The sequence below is a fragment of the Sinocyclocheilus rhinocerous genome, unplaced genomic scaffold (assembly GCF_001515625.1).
Source record: "Sinocyclocheilus rhinocerous isolate Xijiao unplaced genomic scaffold, SAMN03320098_v1.1 scaffold945, whole genome shotgun sequence".
NCBI classification, from domain to species: Eukaryota; Metazoa; Chordata; class Actinopteri; order Cypriniformes; family Cyprinidae; genus Sinocyclocheilus; species Sinocyclocheilus rhinocerous.
The window spans coordinates 266,965-273,451 of record NW_015629570.1 but is presented as its reverse complement, the minus strand read 5'-3'; the positions used below and the strand labels follow the sequence as shown (position 1 = coordinate 273,451).

Below are 6,487 nucleotides of genomic sequence, written 5' to 3'. Positions count from 1 at the left end.
GCCGATGGCCAACTAGCGTGTTCGCTCTGCACTTGCGTGAAAGAACATAACTCCCCCATACCAGCAGGTGGCAGTAGTCTGTATTCGCCATTCAAACAGGGAAACCGGGAGAGCTAGAACTGTGGATATACACAGCGGTTGTGGCTAGAAGGGATACAGCAAAAACCAGAAGCTAACAATAAATTGAATTTTCTACCTATTAGATTGTGTTTTATTAACGTCTACACCTACCCCAACCCTAAACCTACCCCTTACAATAATGCAAAAATAGTAATCATTGTTGTACAGTGTGAGAAAAATTACGCTATATTGATGTGCGCATGCCCAGTAGTTTTTGCTGTATCACTTCTAGCCTTAACCATATAAAGCAAGCAGCACAGCCTGCAGCCTGTACCTGAAAGGACCTGTTTGTTAGCATTCCAGTTCATCATTGGCACTTTCTTGGCTGGTGCATGACTAGGAGAATAGTACAGTGCCAACCGGCAAACCTTTGACCACTTTATAGTACCACACTGACTGATTTGGTGGGGGGAAAATGAGAGAAATAAGTTGCTTCACCTTTTCTGATTCTTTTATGAAAACACACCAAAATATCCCTTTTCAAGGATTTCAGCCATTATTTGGTCAAAATTTTAAATGTTATCTTATTATTTTAATTTTTTTTAGCATGTCTATATCGTTATACCACCTTGACAATTTTAATGTATGCCCCGCAAAATAAATGTAATTTTAATTACGAAATTGAAATATGTTCATCATTGAACAGATTAGATTTGTTAATTTGTTAATAAATTAATAAATCCAATCCCACTAAAATGAGTCATTAATATGTTTTATATTTAATATTACATTATATCAGAAATGATACTATATCATATTTTCAGTCTGTTCTTAGGAGAATAAGTATGAAAGTGATGGAAAGCATGATGTAGGGGATAGAATGAAAATCATCCGCATCATCACTCAGTGAAATGAATAATTGATCAGGCAAACTCTAGACTCCAGGGGAAAAGTGATTTTCCTGGAGGGCCCGCGGTGACAGATGGCGAACCACCGGATTCCAGTCTCCGCCCAGCCGTCTCCGAATCCCCGCCCCTCTCCGTGACATCACCGGCGCTCCGGCCCCGCCCAGATGCGATTCGAGCCGCGTTTGCCCAAGAGCCACAAAGAAGCACAAAGTGAAGTGACGAACTCCACACTACATCTGCGCGCTGCTTTGGATGAACATAACAGGAATGCAGAGGTGAGTTTTTTGCCATCGCTGCGCTTTAGTGCCTGTTAATCCTCTTGGCTGCTTTTGAATATATTCGGATTATATTTCGAAACCTCCGAAATGTTTGTGTTACTGTCTCAGCGCTCAGTGTTTTGTTGAACATGCGTTTCTTGTAACATTTCAGCTGCTTTAACAAACATGAAGTTGAACATATAGCCTATCAGATGTATTCAAATTTTAAATGCATAAACTTAAATGGGCAGATTATTAAGGCAACATGAATTATATATAGCCTACATACATAAAAAATAGTAAATGTTTTTAGAACGAAAAAAAAATCTTAATTTATTGATTGAATAAATTCAATTCATGGATGGATTGTGAATATTAATTCATTTTGATTGTGAATAGTCTCATTAATTGATATGGAATTGGACGTTCCCAGAGTTTCCCTTATGAACCACTTATTCCTGTGTTTCAAAAATATCTGTATTTTTGAATATTTATATTGATTTCTTCAAACATGTGTCTTTCAAGTTGCCAAAAACCATTTTAAATATACACGTTTATGCCAAAATACCATAATAACTGCAGTTACTACTACTGAAAAGTTATTAATGTGCACTGTAAAATGATTTCTCAAAGATGTAATTAAAACAAGGATTGTTGTTTTAAGTTTTGAAGTAACAAAGTGCGTTACTTGCTGTTTCTTTGTAATTGTTTGTAAAAATTGCTAGCTGTTTCTTAGTAAAAACTATTTCTACACCATTTTTTTCAGTGGTGTATAAATTTGATTACAATAGCTAATTCTAGTTACTAAACTACTGAAACTATGGTTACCATGGTACATTTTCATTAGGAACAACTTGACAGTTGGTTATTTGTTACCGTGGTTATCAGTGTTTGATAGTCACGACCACCCTGGTGGTCATTTCTAATGGTGAGGACATCCTATACATCCCCCCCCTCCCTCTCCGCTCCCATTCCCAGCCGTCTATCCCTTCTCCTTTTCCTCCCTCCCCTTTCCACATTCCTTTCAGACTTTGAATGGAACAGGATTGACCTGTGGCATAACTCAGCCTCGTTTTTCTACAAGACCTCAGCTCCCCCCTCTTATATTAACAATTTATTTTCAAGTTACGTGGTATATTAAACATTCATGACTTGCAGAACAAATGGCTGCTGCTACTTTAGATCGGTGTTTGTGTGTGTGTGTGTGTGTGTGTGTGTGTCTTCTTTTCGTAAGCTTGTTTGTAGTGAAACTATTTTTGTTGGGTCAGGAAACGTCTCAAAATCTTGAAAAGTTATGTTACAACAGTTCCAGATTCAATACAAGTTAACCATGTTAACATTTTGCTGTCTATAACCACAGGAAAAAAAAAATTGGCTTATTTGATTTGGACTTGCTCTTTGGTTTGTAAAAACAAACAAAAGATGCTTGTACAGTAACGTTCTTACAATGGAGTTAAAGCTTTGCTACAGTATGGCAAGTCAGACTTTAACAGTTATATGTGTTGACATGATGAGACTAGTGTGATTATAATAACTTACTAACCTTGTATGTATGTGCTAATTTATAACCATGTAAGTCGTCAAGTCCGTAAAACTGGCAGAAGGATGACAGAGTAGAACGTGACGTAACTATTCACAAAACATTGTTTATTGGCAAACTCAACTCACAGGAATAATGTTGCTATCTCATAACAAGAGGTTCATCTAGTTATGTTTAGAAAATACTTCACAGCTCAAACAACACTTTTTGTTCAGGTTTTGTGGTACAAGTTTGACATTTTTGCTTTTAAATGTTAGAAATGCCTCATGTCGTAGACTTTCATTGTAAGTGCATTATTGTACACGTAATGTAAATATGTATGTTTTTACGAACTAAGTCAAAATTATTTTCTCTTGTAATTGGCCAACGATTGCTAATCGGTCTTAAGGAAGCTGTGTATATTTTCATTGTTCAAAGTCACCTGATCCCGATCGGACATGTTTCTCAAATAATGTTGCTATCTCATAACAAGAGGTTCATCTAGTTATGTTTAGAAAATACTTCACAGCTCAAACAACACTTTTTGTTCAGGTTTTGTGGTACAAGTTTGACATTTTTGCTTTTAAATGTTAGAAATGCCTCATGTCGTAGACTTTCATTGTAAGTGCATTATTGTACACGTAATGTAAATGTGTTTTTACGAACTAAGTCAAAATTATTTTCTCTCGTAATTGGCCAACGATTGCTAATCGGTCTTAAGGAAGCTGTGTATATTTTCATTGTTCAAAGTCACCTGATCCCGATCGGACATGTTTCTCATTGAGAAGAGTTTTTGCTTTAAAAAATTAGTTGTAGTGTTTTTTTACTTGACACTTTACAAAAAAAAAGACAGAACCTCCAAAATTACATTTTATTGTCTAAAATGTGTAAAGCTGTAGTGTTCATTCTTTAAAAGTGATTGTTTTAAAAAAGCATCTTTAGCTAAATTTTTAGTGCAGCATGCTAATTTAACAACAACAACAAAAAAAAAAAGTAAATGAAGTATATAAAAAAAACACAAAAAAATAAATAATCGTAATAATCGTTATGAAAAAAACAACAACAACACAAGTCCAAAATCCAAAAATTGTCCATCTGAAATGTGTATGACTACAGTATCCATATATAATAAAATAACTACAATGAATGACATTTCACAGATTCTCTCGCGTTGAAAAAAACGCAAGGCACATTCGCCAAAATCGTCCGACTGAAATGTGTACAACTACAGTGTACGTTCTAAAAACAATACATTTAACGACAACTTTAACGCAACCTTTAGCACAGCACAGAAATGTAATTACCACTAAAAATACCAAAAGTGAAGAAAAAATTATATATAAAAAAAGCTAAAAAATAAATAATAATACACATAAAACACATTGTCCAAAATCACCAGTCTGAAATTTATACGGCTGTAGTCTCCATTTTTTAAAAAAGTGATAAATTTAACGAAAACCTTTAACGCAGAGGTGTCCAAACACAATCCTGGAAGGCCGGTGTCCTGCAGAGTTTAGCTCCAACTTGCCCCAATACACCTGCCTGGAATTTTTTTTTAGTTTGGCTGCATCCGAAAACTTAGGCAGCTGACTTGCTGCCTCGCTGCCGTATGATGCAATGACTTTCCAGGCAGCGTTTTTGCACGAAGGCACCTCATGAAGCTGATTTCGGACCGGCTTCTGAGGCAGCGTAACGGTTTAATGATCTACAACAAAATAGAACGAGTTTTTGTGATAACTAAACAAATATTTAATTACTATAATACTGATTCCTCGCTAGAAATAACATCAAAAGTGCAAAAAAGTTAGATATTAAATATACATTTACACACAAACTGACCACCAAACGCAACTTTCAGACGCCATCTTTATTTTTTAACTCAACCGTCATGGAATGGAACGCACAGGATTGTGGGATATATATATAACATAACTAAAATAAATGATGTCACACATTCTGTCTCGTTCAGAAAAAGAAAACCGAGCAATACGCATTGTCCAAAATCGTCCATCTGAAATGGACGATGAAAAAGTGATAAATTAAATGACAACCTTTAATGCAACCTTTAGCACGTCACGGTCATTTTAAAAATCACCACAAAAAAAATCCGAAAGTAATGAAAAAAATATATACACAAACTGTAAAACCACAATAAATTAAAACATAAATGATAAATGACAACATGTCTCAGATGCTGTCTGGTGTGAGACATTGTCCAAAATCTAAAAGTATCAAAGTGAATAAAATAAACTACAACATGCTGTCCACAGCTAAACTTGTATCAAAGCCCAAACATTGCTTTCAAAGAAGAACCCATCAGCAAAAAAATCACTCTCTGTTATTTGTGTTGTCCACTGTACATAAAGCCATGTTAGTCCAGCTTAGAACAGCAGTGTTAAAATCCCCCTCCAGTCAGATGGCAGCAGACTGTGAAAAAAAGGCCAGGGCATAAAATAGCAGATAGTTTTACGAGGATTTATGTTTCAGAGTTGGCCATCAGGAGAGATTACATTGTAAGTAAATTGTGGCTTTTACAGCATTTATCCTGAGGCAAGCAGGCCTGATCTAGTTCAGCTCACATCCAAATGGCCTTTCCAGTCCCGTAGCTCTTCCAATATGAATGACTGTTATAGACAGTTTGCGTTAGGATGCTATATATAAAGAAAGCCGCTAGTTTCAGTTGAGCTAAGGGTAAGTATTACTCAGAATACCCTAGAATTATACACTCTCTTTTGCTTTTTCTGTGTGTTGGGATGAGGGAGTGTATTGTTGATGTTATCAGTGGGTGTCTTTAGCTGGGATCAGGACCAAGACCAGGGCGGTTTGTTTTCAGGACTCAAACATGAGAATTTAAGCCTGTTGTCTAACCCTCTGATTCCTGATGATTCATCAGCCGCAGATGTGTTTATATATAAACTAGCCATCTTGGTTCATTTTAGTTCAAGTTGAGCATGAAAAGAGTCAAGAACTGCTCATTTTTTGTGCCTAAATTCAAATTAAATAAATTATATTTTGCTGGGGAAAAGAATATTTATTTATTTATTTATTTATTTGTAACGCTATTTTCAAGGAAATTAAGCTTTTCCGCTGAAATTCTCACCATAAATTTGGGTAAAATATTTAAACTCTTAGGTTTTCAACGAGGTGTTTGTGAATGTTTGTGAAAGTTAAAAATTATATACAATTTACAGTATATAATTATATAAAATTATAATAATCTCATGACAACCTGCACTTAAACAGAATTAATATTTTATTTTATATTATTTAATTTAATTACATTTTTAGCACTTGCACTACATGCACTACTGTCATTAACCCTCTGATTCCTGATGATTCATCAGCCGCAGATGTGTTTATATATAAACTAGCCATCTTGGTTCATTTTAGTTCAAGTTGAGCATGAAAAGAGTCAAGAACTGCTCATTTTTTGTGCCTAAATTCAAATTAAATAAATTATATTTTGCTGGGGAAAAGAATATTTATTTATTTATTTATTTATTTGTAACGCTATTTTCAAGGAAATTAAGCTTTTCCGCTGAAATTCTCACCATAAATTTGGGTAAAATATTTAAACTCTTAGGTTTTCAACGAGGTGTTTGTGAATGTTTCATGACATTTATAAATATTAGTTCATTTCAAGTTAAATTGTGATTTTAAATTGTGGAATATTTATTGTGTTGTAATTTTACAATTTGTGCTGATTAGATATTTTATAGATATTATTTCAACCAGGGGTCTGT

The 6,487-nt window shown here is 34.7% G+C and overlaps 1 protein-coding gene across 1 annotated transcript in view; it reads left to right on the top strand.

Moving 5' to 3' along the window:
• The first annotated feature begins 1,160 nt into the window (after window positions 1–1,160).
• The window catches only part of LOC107739319 (SH3 domain-binding protein 4-A-like), a 39,619-nt gene continuing 34,292 nt past the window's right edge, over window positions 1,161–6,487 (top strand). Inside the window, exon 1 of the mRNA XM_016551407.1 lies at window positions 1,161–1,243. The gene's annotated coding sequence lies outside the window, so the exon portion shown is untranslated. The remainder of the gene's footprint in view (window positions 1,244–6,487) is intronic.